The sequence below is a fragment of the Malus sylvestris genome, chromosome 12 (assembly GCF_916048215.2).
Source record: "Malus sylvestris chromosome 12, drMalSylv7.2, whole genome shotgun sequence".
Taxonomy (NCBI): Eukaryota; Viridiplantae; Streptophyta; class Magnoliopsida; order Rosales; family Rosaceae; genus Malus; species Malus sylvestris.
The window spans coordinates 7,824,440-7,845,076 of record NC_062271.1 but is presented as its reverse complement, the minus strand read 5'-3'; the positions used below and the strand labels follow the sequence as shown (position 1 = coordinate 7,845,076).

Below are 20,637 nucleotides of genomic sequence, written 5' to 3'. Positions count from 1 at the left end.
TTAGGGAGACTCCTATATATGTCGACCTTCATCCTCAACGGACAAGCAGACCTGCAAAAATACTTAACCCTTCCTCATATCTGAGAGGGCACTTCCAATGAAGCCTCTCAAAATACTCAGCTTTATTTCCCCCTATAATACCTCTGCAAACAAGCTACACCAGAGCAAGAATATCTCATATCATCAGGGTTAAAAGCAAGAGTATCCCATATCATGCTTTTTCCCTGTCTTTTCCTTTGGCCTTGTTCTTACCTGCAAGACAAGAAGAATGAGAGCAATCAATCCGCACTTGGAATCAAGCTTCCAGTCAGGAACTAACTGGCCTTAACCCCTTACCTGATTACTTACTTGGCATTGCTCTCGAGTACTCATCTTCAACATCTTATGTTTCCAGAAAAGATACCACATCTGTTTGAGGAACAGATAGGGCAATTGAGAAGGATACAAGGAAGCATGTGGAGACAAGCGTAACAGAACACGTGTCGATACTTCCAATACTTTGTCAACAGCAAAAGTATCCCATATCAGCAGGGTCGAACGTACTCTAGATTTTATGGACTTGTTTTGACCCTCAAATTCTTCAGTCAACCTTATACTCTAGAGGTAACCAGAAAACCCTCCAGCCCAGTTCAAGAATAAGCCTGTGGAAAGTTACTTTTTCAAAAGCAAAAGTATCTCATATCATCTCTTCTCCTTTTCTTCTCTTTATCCTCCATGCTGCCTGCAAGATAAGGGGAATGAGAACCATCAGCTAGAACTCAAAATCAAACTTCTGATCTGGGACTGATTACTTGGAGCTCTGATTGTTTACCTTGTCTGTCACATCTTTCAGTAGATCCCCTAACTCGGCGACTTGGGGGACTCCTACTACATGGTTTGTATCGTGCTTGACCAAGCCTGAAACTACAAGTAAGCTTCAAGTGAAATTGATACATTACCTTGTGCATCTCCACCAGTTAAAGATACCACCCCTGGACGGAGGAAGAGTACTTCCAGAGAAAATGTTACATCTACCTATGAGACAGATAAGGTAAGTGAAGACGATACCACATTTCGGTACTTAGAAGTTTCGTGATTACTCAGCGACTTGGATCTTGCAAGTCCCCAACCGATGAGCTTCCCCTCCAACTAGGAGGCCAATCACAGAGCGACACATGTCGACATCAGAAGTCAATCATAGCACGACACGTGTCAACTTCAGAAGCCAATCACAACACGACACGTGTCAATGTTAGAACAAGGCTAGAAACTTTCTTCTATAAAAGGAGATCATTCTCCCAAAATATTTCCGAATGCCATTTGTACTAAATCATTCACTTGTACCCACTAAAGGAGAGCTTGAACTTATGTACTTGTGTAAACCCTTCACAATTAATAAGAACTTCTCTACTTCGTAGACGTAGCCAATCTAGGTGAACCACGTACATCTTGTGTTTGCTTCCCTGTCCCTATCCATTTACATACTTATCCACACTAATGACCGGAGCAATCTAGCGAAGGTCACAAACTTAATAGTTTTTGTTGTACCAAAGTCCTCACTGATTTTATGCATCAACAATCCTTAAGTCCTTACCTTTTTGCATTGGTAATGGATGAGTTAACAGGACATATTCAAGATGTTATTCCTTGGTGTATGCTTTTCGTAGACGATATAGGGTTGATAGATGAAACTCAGGAAGGGGTAAATGCGAAGCTTAACCTTTGGAGAGAAGTGTTGGAATCTAAAGGTCTTCGCCTAAGCCGATCAAAGACAGAATATATGGAATACAAGTGGGATGGATGAAGTAGAAGAGTGCATCCGGCGTGTTGTGTGACCGTCGTATGCTACTGAAGCTTAAGGGAAAATTTTATAGGATGGCAATAAGGTCGGCGATGCTGTATGGCACAGAATGTTGAGCGGTGAAGCATCAACACGTACACAAAATGGGTGTAGCGGAGATGAGGATGCTTTGTTGGAGGTGTGGGCTCACGAGAAAGGATAAGATTAGGAATTAGTGGGTTGGACATGTGCAAAGAAGGCCTACTGACGCTCCAGTTCGAAGATGTGACTACGGGACAGAGGTTCAGGGCCGAAGGGGTAGAAGAAGACCTAGGAAAACTTTGAAAGAGACCCTAAAAAAAGACTTAGAGTATTTGGATCTAACGGAGGACATGACACAAAACCGAGCGCAATAGCGTTCTAGGATTCACATAGCCGACCCCACTTAGTGGGAAAAGGCTTTGTTGTTGTTGTTGTAGTCTGATGGCTATTAGAGCCCATCAGAGAGAGAGATATATATATATATATATATATTTTTTTTTTTTTTTTTTTTGATTTAGTATTTCTATATATTATTTTTATATATTATTATTTTATATATTATTGTATTCAATAAAAAATTATTTTTGGGAGCCCCCAAAATTTTGGAACCCTGTGCAATAGAACCGGTTGCACTGGTAGATGTTAACATTACGAAACCTGTTAATGGGAAGCTGCTTATTCATAAACTTCCTAATTAAGTAGTGTAAAATCAACTCATCGTCGGTAGGGACGAAGCGATGTGTGCATCAACCGAACCTACCTCATCGTCGGTGGAGGAGAATCAATGTGTGCATCAACCGAACCTACTTCATTGAGAACTGGAACCATATTATAGTTGAACTGATTGATTTCTTCCATTGAAGGTGATAAAGAAGAGCTCCTAATTTATGATTATGAAGCCTTTCATACAAACTACCTGAAAATTGTAGGCGTCAAGGGTTTTGGGCCTTATTTGCATAGGGCTAGAATTCAGCGTCGGCTCGAATAGTAAAATATGGCCCAATCGTAAAAAATTGTTAAAAGTGTTGCAATTTTCAATAGATACTTTTTTTTTTTAAAGTTTTAATGAAAGGTCCGCGGTACTATTCACTTTAACGAAAAATCACATTTTTACATTAAAAAGTCAAACCGGTACTATTCACTACCCTTTATTTTGTCCTTATCGTTAAAACTCAAAGTTTTCAAGCCTTTTTCATTATTTTTCCTTCTGTTTTTTTTACCAAAAAAGATATTATGCTAAATGGTGACACCATATTGTATGTTGACTATTTGTTATAATAATTTAATACCGCGAATTATTATATGTATCTTAAATCTAATATTTACGCAACTAGCATTTTGCAGTGGTGACAAAAAATAATTATGTCTATGCATTATGGTGCGGATTCAATCTCTACCGATTTTTCATCTCCCAAATAAGAGACTCAGTAATAAACAATGCGTGCCACAAATAAGTAGCTAAAAATACACAAAAAAGAATTATGAAAAAATAGAAAAAAGGTGGGGGAATGCAACACGAGGACTTCCTAGGAGGCCTCCCATCCTAGTACTGGTCTCGCCCAAACTCACTTAACTTTGGAGTTCTTATGGGATCCGGTGCACGTGAGTTGGTATGATCGCATCCGTTAGTCTATGACTTGTAGTTGAGCATAACCATTTCTTTGGCCATGATCTTGTAACCTCTATGCATGTGCAAATCATATCGGCTCTAAACGTTCGCACGAATTTCAAAAATATTAATCAAGACAATCCCTCGAAATTTAAAAAATATAATTAATAGTCTTTCCCATCCATTTCTTTCATTTTCCGAGGAATATTGATCAAGACAATCACTCGAAACTTCAAAAAATAGAATTAATAGACTTTCGCATTCCTTTTTTTCATCTCTCAAGCACGAGACTCGGTAATAAACGACGCGGGCCACAAGTAAGCCACTAAAAATAAGCAAAAAAGAATTATGAAAAAATAAAAAAGAGATGGGAGGATGCAACACGACAATTTCCTAGGAGGTCAGCCATTCTTTCACCCAAACTCGCTTAACTTTAGAGATCTGATGGGATCCGATGAATGTTAGCTGGTATGATCACAGCAGTTAGTCTATGACTTGTAGTTGTATATAACCATTCCTTTGGCCATGACCCCGTCGCCTCTATGCATGTGCAAATCACATCGGCTCTAAAAGTTTGCCCGAAATTCGAAAATATTAATTAAGACAATCCCTCGAAATTTAAAAAATATAATTAATAGTCTTTTACATCCATTTCTTTCATCTCCCAAGGAATATTAATCAAGATGATCCCTCAAAACTCAAAAAAATAGAGTTAATAGTCTTTCACATTCCTTTCTTTCATTACCCAAGCACGAGACTCAGTAATAAACGACGTGCGGCACAAATAAGCCGCTACAAATACGCAAAAAAGAATTATAAAAAAATAAGAAGCCGCTAAAAATACGCAAAAAAGAATTATCAAAAAAAAAAAAAAGGTGGGGGGATGCAACACGAGGACTTACCAGGAGGTTACTCATCCTAGTACTACACTCGCCCAAACTCGCTTCACTTCGGAGTTTAAATGGGATCCGGTGCATGTAAGTTGGAATGATCGCATCCGTTGATCTAGGACTTGTAATTGTATATAATCATTTCTTTGGTCATGACCCCGTAACCTCTGTGCATGTGCAAATCACAACGGCTCTAAACGTTCGTACAAAATTTGAAAATATTAATCAAGACGATCCCTTGAAATTTAAAAAATACAATTAATAGTCTTTCTCATCCATTTCTTTCATCTCCCGAGGAATATTAATCAAGACGATCCCTCGAAACTCAAAAAAAATTAGAATTAACAGTCTTTTCCATTCCGTTCTTTCATCTCCCAAGTACGAGACTCGGTAATAAACGATGCGCACCACAAATAAGCCGCTAAAAATACGCAAAATGGAATTATGAAAAAAATAATAAGACGCTAAAAATACGCAAAAAAGAATTATGAAAAAAATAAGAAAAAAGGTGGGGGGATGCAACACGAGGATTTCCCAGGAGGTCACCCATCCTAGTACTACACTCGCCCAGACTCACTTAACTTCGGAGTTCAGATAGGATCCGATGCATGTGAGTTGGCATGATTGCATCTGTTGGTCTATGACTTGTAATTGTATATAGCCATTTCTTTGGCCATGACCCTGTAACCTCACATCGGCTCTAAACGTTCAACGAAATTCGAAATATTAATCAAGAAGATCCCTCAAAGTTTAAAAAATACAATTAATAGTCTTTCTCATCCCATTCTTCCATCTTCCGAGGAATATTAAAACAAGACGATCCATTGAAACTCAAAAAAATAGAATTAACAGTCTTTCCCATTCCTTTCTTTCATCTCCCAAACACGAGACTCGGTAATAAACGACGCGTGCCACAAATAAGCTGCAAAAAATACGCAAAAAGGAGTTATGAAAAAATAATAAGCTGCTAACAATACGCAAAAAAGAAGTATGAAAAAAAAATAAGAAAAGAGCTGGGGGTATGCAATACGAGGACTTCTCAGGATGTCACCCATCCTAGTACTACACTCGTCGAAACTTGCTTAAATTCCGAATTCAGATAGGATCTGGTACATGTGAGTTGGTATGATCGCATCCGTTGGTCTATGACTTGTAATTGTATGTAATCATTTCTTTGGCCTTGACCCCGTAACCCCTATGCATGTGCAAATCACATCGGCTCTAAACGTTCGCACAAAATTTGAAATTGTTAATCAAGATGATCCCATAAAATTAAAAAAATACGACAATTAATACTCTTTCTCATCAATTTCTTTCATCCCCAGAGGAATATTAATTAAGATGATCCCTCGAAGCATAAAAACATAGAATTAATAGTCTTTCTTATTCCTTCATTTCATTTCCCAAGCATGAGACTTGGTAATAAACGACGCGTGCCACAAATAAGCCGCTAAAAATAAGCAAAAAGAAATTATGAAAACATAATAAGCCGCTAAAAATACGGATAAAATAATTATGAAAAAAATCTGAAAAGAGGTGGGGGATGCAACACGAGGTTATCCCAGGAGGTCAACCATCCTTGTACTACTCTCGCCCAAACTCGCTTAACTTTGAAGTTCTGATGGGATCAGGTGCATATGAGTTGGCATCATCGCATCCGTTGCTCTATGACTTGTAATTGTATATAACCCTTTCTTTGGCCATGACCGTGTAACCTCTATGCATGTGCAAATCACATCGGCTCAAGGCGTTCGCACGAAATTCGAAAATATTAATCAAGACGATCCCCTGAAATTTAAAAAATACAATTAACAGTCTTTCTGATTCATTTCTTTCATCTCCCGACGAATATTAACCAAGACGATCCCTCGAAACTCAAAAAAAATAGAATTATTAGTCTTTCCCATTCCTTTTGTTCATCTCCCAAGCACGAGACTAAGTAATAAACGACGCGCGCCACAAATTAGCCACTAAAAATATGCAAAACGAGAAATACGAAAACAAAAAAAAACAAAAAAAAAGAGGTGGGGGATGGAACACAAGGACTTCCCAGGAGGTCACCCATCCCAGTACTACTCTCGCCCAAACTTGCTTAACATTAGAGTTCCGATGGGATCCGGTGCATGTGAGTTGGTATGATCGCATCAATTGGTCTATAACTTGTAATTGTATATAACCATTTCTTCGGTCATCACGAAATTTGAAAATATTAATCAAAACGATCCCTCGAAATTTAAAAAATAAAATTACAAATCTTTTTCATCCATTTCTTTCATCTCCCGAGGAATATTAATCAAGACGATCCCTCGAAACTCAAAAAAATAGAATTATTAGTCTTTCCCATTCCTTTCTTTCATTTCCCAAGCACGACGCTCGGTAATAAACGACGCGCGCCACAAATTAGCAGCTAACAATATGCAAAACAAGAATCACGAAAACAAAATACGCAAAACAAGAATTACGAAAACAAAAAAAAGAGGTGGGGGATGCGACACAAAGACTTCCCAGGAGGTCACCCATCCTAGTACTACTCTCGCCCAAACTCGCTTAGCTGCGGAGTTCTGATGGGATCCGGAGCATGTGAGTTGGTATGATCGCATCCATTGGTCTATGACTTGTAATAGTTTATAATCATTTCTTTGGTCATCACGAAATACGAAAATATTAATCAAAACGATCCCTCGAAATTTAAAAAATACGATTAATAATCTTTTTCTTCCATGTCTTTCATCTCCCAAGGAATATTAATCAAGACGATCCCTCAAAACTCAAAAAAATAAAATTATTAGTCTTTCCCATTCCTTGCTTTCATCTCCCAAGCACGAGGCTCGATAATAAACGACGCGCACCACAAATTACTCGCTAAAAATAAGCAAAACAAGAATCACGAAAACAAAATGCGCAAAACAAGAATTACGAAAACAAAAAAAGAGGTGGGGGATGCAACATGAGGGCTTCCCAGCAGGCCACCCATCCTAGTACTACCCTCGCCCAAACTCGCTTAACTGCGGAGTTCTGATAAGATTCGGTGCATGTGAGTTGGTATCATCGAATCCGTTGGTCTATGACTTGTAATTGTTTATATCCATTTCTTCGGTCATCACGAAATTCAAAAATATTATTCAAAACGATCCCTCGAAATTTAAAAAATATGATTAATAGTCTTTTTCATCTGTGTCTTTCATCTCCGGAGCATATTAATCAATGCGATCCCTCGAAACTCAAAAAAATAGAATTATTAGTCTTTCGCATTCCTTTCTTTCATCTCCCAAGCACGAGGCTCAATAATAAACGATTCGCGCCACAAATTACCCACTAAAAATAAGCAAAACAAGAATCACGAAAACAAAATGCGCAAAACAAGAATTACGAAAACAAAAAAAGGTGGGGGATGCAACACGGGGACTTCCTAGGAGGTCACTCATCCTAGTACTACTCTCGCCCAAACTCGCTTATTTGCGGAGTTCTTATGGGATCCTTTGCATGTGAGTTGGTATGATCGCATCCGTTGGTCTATGACTCGTCATTGTTTATAACCATTTCTTTGGTCATCACGAAATTTGAAAATATTAATCAAAACGATCCCTCGAAATTTAAAAAATACGATTAATATTCTTTTTCATCCGTGTCTTTCATCTCCTGAGGAATATTAATCAAGACGATCCCTCGAAACTTAAAAAAATAGAATTATTAGTCTTTCCCATTCCTTTCTTTCATCTCCCAAGCACGAAGCTCGATAATAAACGACCCGCGCCACAAATTACCCGCTAAAAATACGCAAAAAAAGAATCATGAAAACAAAATGCGCAAAACAAGAATTACGAAAACAAAAAAAAAGGTGGGGGATGCAACACGGGGACTTCCTAGGAGGCCACCCATCCTAGTACTACTCTCACCCAAACTCGCTTATTTGCGGAGTTCTGATGAGATCCTGTGAAATTTTAATCAAAACGATCCCTCGAAATTTAAAAAATACAATTAATAGTCTTTTTCATCCGTGTCTTTCATCTCCCGAGGAATATTAATCAAGACGATCCCTCGAAACTTAAAAAAATAGAATTAATAGTCTTTCCCTTTCCTTTCTTTCATCTCCCAAGCACGAGGCTTGATAATAAACGACCCACGCCACAAAACAAAAAAAAAGGTGGGGGATGCGACACGAGGACTTCCCAGGAGGTCACCCATCCTAGCACTACTCCCGCCCAAACTCGCTTCACTGCGGAGTTCTGATGGGATCCGGTGCATGTGAGTTGGTATAATCGCATCCATTGGTCTATGATTTTTAATTGTTTATAACCATTTCTTTGGTCATCACGAAATTCAAAAATATTAAACAAAACGATCCCTCGAAATTTAAAAAAAAATCGATTAATAGTCTTTTTCTTCCGTGTCTTTCATCTCCCGAGGAATATTAATCAAGACGATCCCTCGAAACTCAAAAAAAATAGAATTATTAGTCTTTCCCATTCCTTGCTTTCATCTCGCAAGCACGAGGCTCGATAATAAACGACGCGCGCCACAAATTACCCGTTAAAAATACGCAAACCAAGAATCACGAAAACAAAATGCTCAAAAGAAGAATTACGAAAACAAAAAAAGAGGTGGGGGATGCAACACGAGGGCTTCCCAGGAGGCCACCCATCCTAGTACTACTCTCGCCCAAACTCGCTTAACTGCAGAGTTCTGATGGGATCTGGTGCATGTGAGTTGGTATAATCGCATCCGTTGGTCTATAACTTGTAATTGTTTATATCCATTTCTTCGGTCATCACGAAATTCGAAAATATTATTCAAAAGGATCCCTCGAAATTTAAAAAATATGATTAATAGTCGTTGTCATCCGTGTCTTTCATCTCCCGAGGAATATTAATCAAGACGATCCCTCGAAACTCAAAAAAATAGAATTATTAATTTTTCCCATTCCTTTCTTTCATCTCCCAAGCACGAGGCTCGAAAATAAACAACGCGCGCCACAAATTACCCGCTAAAAATACGAAAACAAGAATCAAGAAAACAAAATGCGCAAAACACGAATTACGAAAACAAAAAAAGAGGTGGGGGATGCAACACGGTGACTTCCTAGGAGGTCAACCATCCTAGTACTACTCTCGCCTAAACTCGCTTATTTGCTGAGTTCTGATGAGATCCTGCGTATGTGAGTTGGTATGATCGGATCCGTTCGTCTATGACTCGTAATTGTTTATAACCATTTCATTGGTCATCACGAAATTCGAAAATATTAATCAAAACGATCCCTCGAAATTTAAAAAACATGATTAATAGTCTTTTTCATCCAGGTCTTTCATCTCCCGAGGAATATTAATCAAGACAATCCCTCGAAACTGAAAAAAAATAGAATTATTAGTCTTTGCTATTCCTTTCTTTCATCTCCCAAGCACGAGGCTCGATAATAAATGACGCACACCACAAATTACGAGCTAAAAATACGCAAAACAAGAATCACGAAAACAAAATTGGCAAAACAAGAATTACGAAAACAAAAAAAGATGTGGGGGATGCAACACGACGGCTTCCCAAGAGGTCACCCATCCTAGTACTACCCTCGCCATAACTCGCTTAACTGCGGAGTTCTGATGGGATCCGGTGCATGTGAGTTGGCATGATCGCATCCGTTGGTCTAGGACTCGTAATTGTTTATAACCTTTTCTTTGGTCATGACGAAATTCGAAAAAATTAATCAAAATGATCCCTCGAAATTTAAAAAATACGATTAATAGTCTTTTTCTTCCATGTCTTTCATCTCCCGAGGAATATTAATCAAGACGATCCCTCGAAACTCAAAAAAATAGAATTATTAGTCTTTCCCATTCCTTGCTTTCAAGTCCCAAGCACGAGGCACGATAATAAACGACACGCGCCATAAATTATCCGTTAAAATACGCAAAACAAGAATCACGAAAACAAAATACGCAAAACAAGCATTACGAAAACAAAAAAAAGAGGTGGGGGATGTGACACGAGGACTTCCCAGAAGGTCACCCATCCTAGTACTACTCTTGCCCAAACTCACTTAACTGCGGAATTCTGATGGGATCCGATGCATGTGAGTTGGTATGATCGCATCCGGTTGTCTATGACGTTTAATTGTTTATAACCATTTCTTTGGTCATCACGAAATTCGAAAATATTAATCAAAACGATCCCCCGAAATTTAAAAAATACGATTAATAGACTTTTTCTTCCATGTCTTTCATCTCCCGAAGAATATTAATCAAGACGATCCCTTAAAACTCAAAAAAATAGAATTATTAGTCTTTCCCATTCCTTGCTTTCATCTCCCAAGCACGAGGCTCGATAATAACGATGTGCGTCACAAATTACTCGCTAAAAATACGCAAAACAAGAATCACGAAAACAAAATGCGCAAAAAAAGAATTACGAAAACAAAAAAAGAGGTGGGGGATGCAACACGAGGGCTTCCCAGCAAGCCACCCATCCTAGTACTACTCTCGCCCGAACTCGCTTAACTGCGGAGTTCTGATGGGATCCGGTGCATGTGAGTCGGTATGATCGCATCCGTTGGTCTATGACTTGTAATTGTTTATATCCATTTCTTCGGTCGTCACGAAATTCGAAAATATTATTCAAAACGATCCCTCGAAATTTAAAAAATATTATTAATAGTCTTTTTCATCCGTGTCTTTCATCTCCCAAGCAATATTAATCAGGACAATCCCTCGAAACTCAAAAAAATAGAATTAATAGTCTTTCCCTTTCCTTTCTTTCATCTCCCAAGCACGAGGCTTGATAATAAACGACCCGCGACACAAATTACCCGCTAAAAATACGCAAAACAAGAATCATGAAAACAAAATGCGCAAGAAAGGAATTACGAAAACAAAAAAAGAGGTGGGGGATGCATCACGGGGACATACTAGGAGGTCACCCATCCTAGTACTACTCTAGCCCAAACTCGCTTATTTGCGGAGTTCTGATGGGATCCTTTGCATGTGAGTTGGTATGATCGCATCCGTTGGTCTATGACTCGTAATTGTTTATAACCATTTCTTTGGTCATCACGAAATTCGAAAATATTAATCAAATCGATCCCTCGAAATTAAAAAAAAACGATTAATAGTCTTTTTCTTCGATGTCTTTCATCTCCCGAGGAATATTAATCAAGACGATCCCTCGAAACTCAAAAAAATAGAATTATTAGTCATCCCATTCCTTGCTTTCAAGTCCCAAGCACGAAGCTCGATAATAAACGACGCACGCCATAAATTATCCGTTAAAATACGCAAAACAAGAATCACGAAAACAAAATACGCAAAACAAGCATTACGAAAACAAAAAAAAGAGGTGGGGGATGTGACACGAGGACTTCCCAGAAGGTCACCCATCCTAGTACTACTCTTGCCCAAACTCACTTAACTGCGGAATTCTGATGGGATCCGATGCATGTGAGTTGGTATGATCGCATCCGGTTGTCTATGACGTTTAATTGTTTATAACCATTTCTTTGGTCATCACGAAATTCGAAAATATTAATCAAAACGATCCCCCGAAATTTAAAAAATACGATTAATAGACTTTTTCTTCCATGTCTTTCATCTCCCGAAGAATATTAATCAAGACGATCCCTTAAAACTCAAAAAAATAGAATTATTAGTCTTTCCCATTCCTTGCTTTCATCTCCCAAGCACGAGGCTCGATAATAACGATGTGCGTCACAAATTACTCGCTAAAAATACGCAAAACAAGAATCACGAAAACAAAATGCGCAAAAAAAGAATTACGAAAACAAAAAAAGAGGTGGGGGATGCAACACGAGGGCTTCCCAGCAAGCCACCCATCCTAGTACTACTCTCGCCCGAACTCGCTTAACTGCGGAGTTCTGATGGGATCCGGTGCATGTGAGTCGGTATGATCGCATCCGTTGGTCTATGACTTGTAATTGTTTATATCCATTTCTTCGGTCGTCACGAAATTCGAAAATATTATTCAAAACGATCCCTCGAAATTTAAAAAATATTATTAATAGTCTTTTTCATCCGTGTCTTTCATCTCCCAAGCAATATTAATCAGGACAATCCCTCGAAACTCAAAAAAATAGAATTAATAGTCTTTCCCTTTCCTTTCTTTCATCTCCCAAGCACGAGGCTTGATAATAAACGACCCGCGACACAAATTACCCGCTAAAAATACGCAAAACAAGAATCATGAAAACAAAATGCGCAAGAAAGGAATTACGAAAACAAAAAAAGAGGTGGGGGATGCATCACGGGGACATACTAGGAGGTCACCCATCCTAGTACTACTCTAGCCCAAACTCGCTTATTTGCGGAGTTCTGATGGGATCCTTTGCATGTGAGTTGGTATGATCGCATCCGTTGGTCTATGACTCGTAATTGTTTATAACCATTTCTTTGGTCATCACGAAATTCGAAAATATTAATCAAATCGATCCCTCGAAATTAAAAAAAAACGATTAATAGTCTTTTTCTTCGATGTCTTTCATCTCCCGAGGAATATTAATCAAGACGATCCCTCGAAACTCAAAAAAATAGAATTATTAGTCATCCCATTCCTTGCTTTCAAGTCCCAAGCACGAAGCTCGATAATAAACGACGCACGCCATAAATTATCCGTTAAAATACGCAAAACAAGAATCACGAAAACAAAATACGCAAAATAAGCATTACGAAAACAAAAAAAAAGAGGTGGGGGATGCGACACGAGGAATTCCCAGGAGGTCACCCATCCTAGTACTACTATTGCCCAAACTCACTTAAATGCGGAGTTCTGATAGGATCCGGTACATGTGAGTTGGTATGATCGCATCCGGTTGTCTATGACTTTTAATTGTTTATAACCATTTCTTTGTTAATCACGAAATTCGAAAATATTAATCAAAACGATCCCCCGAAATTTAAAAAATACGATTAATAGTCTTTTTTTCCATGTCTTTCATCTCCCGAAGAATATTAACCAAGACGATCCCTTAAACCTCAAAAAAATAGAATTATTAGTCTTTCCCATTCCTTGCTTTCATCTCCCAAGCACGAGGCTCGATAATAACGATGCGCGTCACAAATTACTCGCTAAAAATACGCAAAACAAGAATCACGAAAACAAAATGCGCAAAACAAGAATTACGAAAACAAAAAAGGAGATGGGGGATGCAACATGAGCGCTTCCCAGCAAGCCACCCATCCTAGTACTACTCTCGCCCGAACTCGCTTAACTGCGGAGTTTTGATGGGATCCGGTGCATGTGAGTTGATATGATCGCATCCGTTGGTCTACGACTTGTAATTGTTTATATCCATTTGTTCGGTGTCACGAAATTCGAAAATATTATTCAAAACGATCCCTCGAAATTTAAAAAATATTATTAATAGTCTTTTTCATCCGTGTCTTTCATCTCCCGAGCAAGATTAATCAGGACAATCCCTCGAAACTCAAAAAAATAGAATTATTAGTCTTTCCCATTCCTTTCTTTCATCTCCCAAGCACGAGGCTCGATAATAAACATCCCGCGCCACAAATTACCCGCTAAAAATACCAAAAACAAGAACCACGAAAACAAAATGCGCAAAAAAGGAATTACGAAAACAAAAAAAAAGGTGGGGGATGCATCACGGGGACTTCCTAGGAGGTCACCCATCCTAGTACTACTCTCGCCCAAACTCGCTTATTTGCGGAGTTCTGATGGGATCCTTTGCATGTGAGTTGGTATGATCGCATCCGTTGGTCTATGACTCGTAATTGTTTATAACCATTTCTTTGGTCATCACGAAATTCGAAAATATTTATCAAAACGATCCCTCGAAATTTAAAAAATACGATTAATAGTCTTTTTCTTCCATGTCTTTCATCTCTCGAGGAATATTAATCAAGACGATCTCTCGAAACATAAAAAAATAGAATTATTAGTCTTTCCCATTCCTTGCTTTCACGTCCCAAGCACGAGGCTCGATAATAAACGACGCGCGCCATAAATTATCCGTTAAAAATACGCAAAACAAGAATCACGAAATCAAAATACACAAAACAAGAATTACGAAAACAAAAAAAGGGGTTAAAAATACGCAAAACAAGAATCACGAAATCAAAATACACAAAACAAGAATTACGAAAACAAAAAAAGGGGTGGGGGATGCGACACGAGGACATCCCAGGAGGTCACCCATCATATTATTACTCTAGCCCAAACTCCCTTAACTGCGGAGTTCTGATAGGATCCGGTGCATGTGAGTTGGTATGATCGCATCCGTTGGTCAATGACTTGTAATCGTTTATAACCATTTCTTTGGTCATCACGAAATTCAAAAATATTAATCAAATCGATCCCTCGAAATTTAAAAAATACGATTAATAGTCTTTTTCTTCCATGTCTTTCATCTCCCGAGGAATATTAATCAAGAGGATCCCTCAAAAGTAAAAAAAATAGAATTATTAGTCATCCCATTCCTTGCTTGCAAGTCCCAAGCACGAAGCTCGATAATAAACGACGTGTGCCATCAATTATCCGTTAAAATACGCAAAACAAGAATCACGAAAACAAAATACGCAAAACAAGCATTACGAAAACAAAAATAAGAGGTGGGGGATGCGACACGAGGACTTCCCAGGAGGTCACCCATCCTAGTACTACTATTGCCCAAACTCACTTAATTGCGGAGTTCTGATGGGATCCGGTGTATGTGAGTTGGTATGATCGCATCCGGTTGTCTATGACTTTTAATTGTTTATAACCATTTCTCTATTCATCACGAAATTCGAAAATATTAATCAAAACAATCCCCCGAAATTTAAAAAATACGATTAATAGTCTTTTTCTTCCATGTCTTTCATCTCCCGAAGAATATTAATCAAGACGATCCCTTAAAACTCAAAAAAATAGAATTATTAGTCTTTCCCATTCCTTGCTTTCATCTCCCAAGCACGAGGCTCGATCATAACGATGCGCGTCACAAATTACTCGCTAAAAATACGCAAAACAAGAATCACGAAAACAAAATGCGCAAAACAAGAATTACGAAAACAAAAAAAAAGGTGGGGGATGCAACACGAGGGCTTCCCAGCAAGCCACCCATCCTAGTACTACTCTCGCCCGAACTCGCTTAGCTGCGGAGTTCAGATAGGATCCGGTGCATATGAGTTGGTATGTTCGCATCCGTTGGTCTATGACTTGTAATTGTTTATATCAATTTCTTCGGTCGTCACGAAATTCGAAAATATTATTCAAAACGATCCCTCGAAATTTAAAAAATATTATTAATAGTCTTTTTCATCCGTGTCTTTCATCTCCCGAGCAATATTAATCAAGACAATCCCACGAAACTCAAAAAAATAGAATTATTAGTCTTTCCCATTCCTTTCTTTCATCTCCCAAGCACGAGGCTCGATAATAAACGACCCGCGCCCCAAATTACCCACTAAAAATACGAAAAACAAGAACCACGAAAACAATATGCGCAAAAAAGGAATTACGAAAACAAAAAAAAAGGTGGGGGATGCATCACGGGGACTTCCTAGGAGGTCACCCATCCTAGTACTACTCTCGCCCAAACTCGCTTATTTGCGGAGTTCTGTTGGGATCCTTTGCATGTGATTTGGTATGATCGCATCCGTTGGTCTATGACTCGTAATTGTTTATAACCATTTCTTTGGTCATCACGAAATTCGAAAATATTAATCAAAACGATCCCTCGAAATTTAAAAAATACGATTAATAGTCTTTTTCTTCCATGTCTTTCATCTCTCGAGGAATATTAGTCAAGACGATCCCTCGAAACTCAAAAAAATAGAATTATTAGTCTTTCCCAGTCCTTGCTTTCACATCCCAAGCACGAGGCTCGATAATAAACGACGCGCGCCATAAATTATCCGTTAAAAATACGCAAAACAAGAATCATGAAAACAAAATACACAAAACAAGAATTACGAAAACAAAAAAAGAGGTGGGGGATGCGACACGAGGACATCCCAGGAGGTCATCCATCATAGTACTACTCTAGCCCAAACTCGCTTAACTGCGGAGTTCTAATGGGATCCGGTGCAAGTGAGTTGGTATGATCGCATCCGTTGGTCTATGACTTGTAATTGTTTATAACCATTTCTTTGGTCATCACGAAATTCGAAAATATTAATCAAATCGATTCCTTGACATTTAAAAAATACGATTAATAGTCTTTTTGTTCCATGTCTTTCATCTCCCGAGGAATATTAATCAAGACGATCCCTCGAAACTCAAAAAAATAGAATTATTAGTCTTTCCAATTCCTTGCTTTCAAGTCCCAAGCACGAGGCACGATAATAAACGACATGCGCCATAAATTATCGGTTAAAAATACGCAAAACAAGAATGACGAAAACAAAATACGCAGAACAAGAATGACGAAAACAAAAAAAGAGGTCGGGGATGCGACATGAGGACTTCCCAGGAGGTCACCCATCCCAGTACTACTCTCGCCCAAACTCGCTTCACTGCGGAGTTTGGATGGGATCCGTTGTATGTGAGTTGGTATGATCGCATCCGTTGGTCTATGACTTGTAATTGTTTATAACCATTTCTTTGGTCATCACGAAATTCGAAAATATTAATCAAAACGATCCCTCGAAATTTAAAAAAATATGATTAATAACCTTTTTCATCCATGTCATTCATCTCCCGAGGAATATTAATCAAGACGATCCCTCGAAACTCAAAAAAATAGAATTATTAGTCTTTCCCATTCCTTGCTTTCAAGTCCCAAGCACAAGGCTCCATAATAAACGACGCGCGCCATAAATTATCCGTTAAAAATACGCAAAACAAGAATCACGAAAACAAAATACGCAAAACAAGAATTACGAAAACAAAAAAAGAGGTGGGGGATGCGACATGAGGACTTCCCAAGAGGTCACCCATCCTAGTACTACTCTCGCCCATGGTCGATTAATTACGGAGTTCTGATGGGATCCGGTGCATGTGATTTAGTATGATCGCATCTGTTGGTCTATGACTTTTAATTGTTTATAACCATTTCTTTGGTCATCACGAAATTCGAAAATATTAATCAAAACGATCCCTCGAAATTTAAAAAAACCGATTAATAGTCTTTTTCTTCCATGTCTTTCATCTCCCGAGGAATATTAATCAAGACGATCCCTCGATACTCAAAAAAATAGAATTATTAGTATTTCCCATTCCTTGCTTTCATCTCCCAAGAACGAGGCTCGATAATAAACGACGCGCGCCACAATTTACCCGCTAAAAATACGCAAAACAAGAATCACGAAAACAAAATGCGCAAAACAAGAATTACGAAAACAAAAAAAGAGGTATGGGATGCAACACGAGGGGTTCCCAGGAGGCCACCCATCCTAGTACTACTCTCGCCCAAACTCGCTTAATTGCAGAGTTCTGATGGGATCCGGTGTATGTGAGTTGGTATGATCGCATCTGTTGGTCTATAACTTGTAATTGTTTGTACCCATTTCTTCGGTCATCACGAAATTCGAAAATGTTATTCAAAACGATCCCTCAAAATTAAAAAAATATGATTAATAGTCTTTTTCATCCGTGTCCTTCATCTCCTGAAGAATATTAATCAAGACGATCCCTCGAAACTCAAAAAAATAGAATTATTAGTTTTTCCCATTCCTTTCTTTCATCTCCCAAGCACGAGGCTCCATAATAAACGACGAGCACCACAAATTACCCGCTAAAAATACGCAAAACAAGAATCACGAAAACAAAATTGGCAAAACAAGAATTACGAAACCAAAAAATGGGGTGGGGGATGCAACACGAGGACTTCCCAGGAGGACACCCATCCAAGTACTACCCTCGCCCAAACTCGCTTACCTGCGGAGTTCTAATGGGATCCGAGGCATGTGAGTTAGTATGATCGCATCCGTTGGTCTAGGACTCGTAATTGTTTATAACCGTGTCTTTGGTCATCACGAAATTCGAAAATATTAATCAAAACGATCCTTCGAAATTTCAAAAATACGATTAATAGTCTTTTTCTTCCATGTCTTTCATCTCCCGAGGAATATTAATCAAGAAGATCCCTCGAAACTCAAAAAAATAGAATTATTAGTGTTTCCCATTCCTTGCTTTCATCTCCCAAGCACGAGGCTCGATAATAAATGTCGCGGGCCATAAATTACCCTGTAAAAATACGCAAAACTAGAATCACGAAAACAAAATACGCAAAACAAGAATTACGACAACAAAAAAAGAGGTGGGGGATGCAACAAGAGTTACGACAACAAAAAAAGAGGTGGGGGATGCAACAAGAATTACGCCATAAATTATCGGTTAAAAATACGCAAAACAAGAATGACGAAAACAAAATACGCAGAACAAGAATGACGAAAACAAAAAAAGAGGTCGGGGATGCGACATGAGGACTTCCCAGGAGGTCACCCATCCTAGTACTACTCTCGCCCAAAATCGCTTTACTGCGGAGTTCTAATGGGATCCGGTGCATGTGAATTGGTATGATCGCATTAGTTGATCTATGACTTGTAATTGTTTATAACCATTTCTTTGGTCATCACGAAATTCGAAAATATTAATCAAACGATCCCTCGAAATTTAAAAAATACGGTTAATTGTCTTTTTCATCCATGTCTTTCATCTCCAAAGGAATATTAATCAAGACGATCCCTTGAAACTCAAAAAAATAGAATTATTAGTCTTTCCCATTCCTTTCTTTCATCTCCCAAGCACAAGGCTCGATAATAAACGACGCGCACCACAAATTACCCGCTAAAAATACGCAATACAAGAATAACGCAAACAAAATACTCAAAACAGGAATTACGAAAACAAAAAAAGAGGTGGGGGATGCAACATGAGGACTTCCCCGGATGTCACCCATCCTAGTACTACTCTCTCCCAAACTCGATGAACTGCGGAGTTCTGATGGGATCCGGTGCATGTGAGTTGGTATTGTCTCATCCGTTGGTCTATGACTTGTAATTGTTTATAACCATTTCTTTGGTCGTCACGAAATTCGAAAATATTAATCAAAACGATCCCTCGAAATTTAAACAATACGATTAATAGTTTTTTTCATCCATGTCTTTCATCACCCGAGGAATATTAATCAAGACAATCCCTCGAAACTCAAAAAAATAGAATTATTAGTCTTTCCCATTCCTTTCTTTCATCTCCCAAGCATGAGGCTCGATAATAAACGACGCGTGCCACAAATTACCCGCTAAAAATACGAAAACAAAATACGCAAACCAAGAATTCCGAAAACAAAAAAAGAGGTGGGGGTTGCAACACAAGAGCTTCCCAAGAGATCACCCATCCTAGTACTACTCTCGCCCAAACTCGCTTAACTGCGGAGTTCTGATGGGATCCGGTGCATGTGGGTTGGTATGATCACATCCGTTGGTCTATGACGTGCAATTGTTTATAACCATTTCTTTGATCATCACGAAATTCGAAAATATTAATCAAAACGATACCTCAAAATTTTAAAAATACGGTTATTGTCTTTTTCATCCATGTCGTTCATCTCCCGAGGAATATTAACCAAGACGATCCCTGGAAACTCAAAAAAATAGAATTATTAGTCTTTGCCATTCCTTTCTTTCATCTCCCAAGCACGAGGCTCAATAATAAACGACGCCTGCCACAAATTATCAACTAAAAATACGCAAAATAAGAATCACGCAAACAAAATACGCAAAACAGGAATTACGAAAACAAAAAAAGAGGTGGGGGATGCAACATGAGGACTTCACAGGATGTCACCCATCCTAGTACTACTCTCGCCCAAACTCGATGAACTGTGGAGTTCTGATGGGATCCGGTGCAAGTGAGTTGGTATGATCGCATTTGTTGGTGTATGACCTGTAATTGTTTATAATCATTTCTTTGGTCGTCATGAAATTTGAAAATATTAATCAAAACGATCCCTCGAAATTTAAAAAATACGATTAATAGTCTTTTTCATCCATGTCTTTCATCTTCCAAGGAATATTAATCAAGACGATCCCTCAAAACTCAAAAAAATAGAATTATTAGTCCTTCCCATTCCTTTCTTTCATCTCCCAAGCACAAGGCTCGATAATAAAAAATGCGCACGACAAATTACCCGCTAAAAATACGCAAAACAAGAATCACGAAAACAAAATACGCAAAACAAGAATTACGAAAACAAAAAAAGAGGTGGGCGTTGCAACACGAGGGCTTCCCAGGAGGTCACCTATCCTAGTACTACTGTCGCCCAAACTCACTTAACTGCGGAGTTCTGATGGGATCCGGTGCATATGAGTTGGTATGATCGCATCAGTTGGTCTATGACTTGTAATTGTTTATAACCATTTCTTTGGTCATCACGAAGTTCGAAAATATTAATC

The 20,637-nt window shown here is 38.5% G+C and overlaps 23 non-coding genes and 13 pseudogenes across 23 annotated transcripts; all 36 read right to left on the bottom strand.

Annotated features, from left to right (window-relative positions):
- Positions 1-3,306: 3,306 nt before the first annotated feature.
- On the bottom strand, positions 3,307-3,425 carry LOC126594620 (5S ribosomal RNA). Its single transcript, XR_007613357.1, has one exon. It is a non-coding gene; the product is annotated as a 5S ribosomal RNA (ribosomal RNA).
- Positions 3,426-4,290: 865 nt separating this feature from the next.
- Positions 4,291-4,409, bottom strand: LOC126594681 (5S ribosomal RNA; annotated as a pseudogene).
- A 404-nt stretch (positions 4,410-4,813) lies between these two features.
- On the bottom strand, positions 4,814-4,932 carry LOC126594613 (5S ribosomal RNA). The gene has a single exon (XR_007613350.1). It is a non-coding gene; the product is annotated as a 5S ribosomal RNA (ribosomal RNA).
- Positions 4,933-5,318: 386 nt separating this feature from the next.
- LOC126594697 (5S ribosomal RNA) lies at positions 5,319-5,437 on the bottom strand (annotated as a pseudogene).
- Positions 5,438-5,840: 403 nt separating this feature from the next.
- On the bottom strand, positions 5,841-5,959 carry LOC126594682 (5S ribosomal RNA; annotated as a pseudogene).
- Positions 5,960-6,328: 369 nt separating this feature from the next.
- On the bottom strand, positions 6,329-6,447 carry LOC126594669 (5S ribosomal RNA). Its single transcript, XR_007613392.1, has one exon. It is a non-coding gene; the product is annotated as a 5S ribosomal RNA (ribosomal RNA).
- A 336-nt stretch (positions 6,448-6,783) lies between these two features.
- On the bottom strand, positions 6,784-6,902 carry LOC126594631 (5S ribosomal RNA). The gene has a single exon (XR_007613367.1). It is a non-coding gene; the product is annotated as a 5S ribosomal RNA (ribosomal RNA).
- Positions 6,903-7,237: 335 nt separating this feature from the next.
- LOC126594687 (5S ribosomal RNA) lies at positions 7,238-7,356 on the bottom strand (annotated as a pseudogene).
- Positions 7,357-7,688: 332 nt separating this feature from the next.
- LOC126594683 (5S ribosomal RNA) lies at positions 7,689-7,807 on the bottom strand (annotated as a pseudogene).
- A 641-nt stretch (positions 7,808-8,448) lies between these two features.
- Positions 8,449-8,567, bottom strand: LOC126594684 (5S ribosomal RNA). Its single transcript, XR_007613403.1, has one exon. It is a non-coding gene; the product is annotated as a 5S ribosomal RNA (ribosomal RNA).
- A 338-nt stretch (positions 8,568-8,905) lies between these two features.
- On the bottom strand, positions 8,906-9,024 carry LOC126594608 (5S ribosomal RNA). The gene has a single exon (XR_007613345.1). It is a non-coding gene; the product is annotated as a 5S ribosomal RNA (ribosomal RNA).
- A 334-nt stretch (positions 9,025-9,358) lies between these two features.
- On the bottom strand, positions 9,359-9,477 carry LOC126594698 (5S ribosomal RNA; annotated as a pseudogene).
- Positions 9,478-9,813: 336 nt separating this feature from the next.
- Positions 9,814-9,932, bottom strand: LOC126594617 (5S ribosomal RNA). The gene has a single exon (XR_007613354.1). It is a non-coding gene; the product is annotated as a 5S ribosomal RNA (ribosomal RNA).
- A 335-nt stretch (positions 9,933-10,267) lies between these two features.
- LOC126594615 (5S ribosomal RNA) lies at positions 10,268-10,386 on the bottom strand. Its single transcript, XR_007613352.1, has one exon. It is a non-coding gene; the product is annotated as a 5S ribosomal RNA (ribosomal RNA).
- A 334-nt stretch (positions 10,387-10,720) lies between these two features.
- Positions 10,721-10,839, bottom strand: LOC126594610 (5S ribosomal RNA). Its single transcript, XR_007613347.1, has one exon. It is a non-coding gene; the product is annotated as a 5S ribosomal RNA (ribosomal RNA).
- Positions 10,840-11,174: 335 nt separating this feature from the next.
- LOC126594695 (5S ribosomal RNA) lies at positions 11,175-11,293 on the bottom strand (annotated as a pseudogene).
- A 334-nt stretch (positions 11,294-11,627) lies between these two features.
- LOC126594614 (5S ribosomal RNA) lies at positions 11,628-11,746 on the bottom strand. The gene has a single exon (XR_007613351.1). It is a non-coding gene; the product is annotated as a 5S ribosomal RNA (ribosomal RNA).
- A 334-nt stretch (positions 11,747-12,080) lies between these two features.
- Positions 12,081-12,199, bottom strand: LOC126594609 (5S ribosomal RNA). Its single transcript, XR_007613346.1, has one exon. It is a non-coding gene; the product is annotated as a 5S ribosomal RNA (ribosomal RNA).
- Positions 12,200-12,534: 335 nt separating this feature from the next.
- Positions 12,535-12,653, bottom strand: LOC126594694 (5S ribosomal RNA; annotated as a pseudogene).
- A 335-nt stretch (positions 12,654-12,988) lies between these two features.
- On the bottom strand, positions 12,989-13,107 carry LOC126594624 (5S ribosomal RNA). The gene has a single exon (XR_007613360.1). It is a non-coding gene; the product is annotated as a 5S ribosomal RNA (ribosomal RNA).
- A 333-nt stretch (positions 13,108-13,440) lies between these two features.
- LOC126594680 (5S ribosomal RNA) lies at positions 13,441-13,559 on the bottom strand (annotated as a pseudogene).
- Positions 13,560-13,893: 334 nt separating this feature from the next.
- On the bottom strand, positions 13,894-14,012 carry LOC126594646 (5S ribosomal RNA). Its single transcript, XR_007613378.1, has one exon. It is a non-coding gene; the product is annotated as a 5S ribosomal RNA (ribosomal RNA).
- Positions 14,013-14,419: 407 nt separating this feature from the next.
- On the bottom strand, positions 14,420-14,538 carry LOC126594657 (5S ribosomal RNA). The gene has a single exon (XR_007613386.1). It is a non-coding gene; the product is annotated as a 5S ribosomal RNA (ribosomal RNA).
- A 334-nt stretch (positions 14,539-14,872) lies between these two features.
- On the bottom strand, positions 14,873-14,991 carry LOC126594612 (5S ribosomal RNA). The gene has a single exon (XR_007613349.1). It is a non-coding gene; the product is annotated as a 5S ribosomal RNA (ribosomal RNA).
- A 334-nt stretch (positions 14,992-15,325) lies between these two features.
- On the bottom strand, positions 15,326-15,444 carry LOC126594630 (5S ribosomal RNA). The gene has a single exon (XR_007613366.1). It is a non-coding gene; the product is annotated as a 5S ribosomal RNA (ribosomal RNA).
- Positions 15,445-15,779: 335 nt separating this feature from the next.
- Positions 15,780-15,898, bottom strand: LOC126594689 (5S ribosomal RNA; annotated as a pseudogene).
- Positions 15,899-16,233: 335 nt separating this feature from the next.
- LOC126594625 (5S ribosomal RNA) lies at positions 16,234-16,352 on the bottom strand. Its single transcript, XR_007613361.1, has one exon. It is a non-coding gene; the product is annotated as a 5S ribosomal RNA (ribosomal RNA).
- A 335-nt stretch (positions 16,353-16,687) lies between these two features.
- On the bottom strand, positions 16,688-16,806 carry LOC126594627 (5S ribosomal RNA). Its single transcript, XR_007613363.1, has one exon. It is a non-coding gene; the product is annotated as a 5S ribosomal RNA (ribosomal RNA).
- Positions 16,807-17,142: 336 nt separating this feature from the next.
- Positions 17,143-17,261, bottom strand: LOC126594686 (5S ribosomal RNA; annotated as a pseudogene).
- Positions 17,262-17,596: 335 nt separating this feature from the next.
- Positions 17,597-17,715, bottom strand: LOC126594622 (5S ribosomal RNA). Its single transcript, XR_007613359.1, has one exon. It is a non-coding gene; the product is annotated as a 5S ribosomal RNA (ribosomal RNA).
- A 335-nt stretch (positions 17,716-18,050) lies between these two features.
- On the bottom strand, positions 18,051-18,169 carry LOC126594626 (5S ribosomal RNA). The gene has a single exon (XR_007613362.1). It is a non-coding gene; the product is annotated as a 5S ribosomal RNA (ribosomal RNA).
- A 483-nt stretch (positions 18,170-18,652) lies between these two features.
- LOC126594628 (5S ribosomal RNA) lies at positions 18,653-18,771 on the bottom strand. Its single transcript, XR_007613364.1, has one exon. It is a non-coding gene; the product is annotated as a 5S ribosomal RNA (ribosomal RNA).
- Positions 18,772-19,105: 334 nt separating this feature from the next.
- On the bottom strand, positions 19,106-19,224 carry LOC126594688 (5S ribosomal RNA; annotated as a pseudogene).
- A 319-nt stretch (positions 19,225-19,543) lies between these two features.
- LOC126594618 (5S ribosomal RNA) lies at positions 19,544-19,662 on the bottom strand. Its single transcript, XR_007613355.1, has one exon. It is a non-coding gene; the product is annotated as a 5S ribosomal RNA (ribosomal RNA).
- Positions 19,663-19,996: 334 nt separating this feature from the next.
- LOC126594692 (5S ribosomal RNA) lies at positions 19,997-20,115 on the bottom strand (annotated as a pseudogene).
- Positions 20,116-20,450: 335 nt separating this feature from the next.
- LOC126594616 (5S ribosomal RNA) lies at positions 20,451-20,569 on the bottom strand. Its single transcript, XR_007613353.1, has one exon. It is a non-coding gene; the product is annotated as a 5S ribosomal RNA (ribosomal RNA).
- Positions 20,570-20,637: the final 68 nt, after the last annotated feature.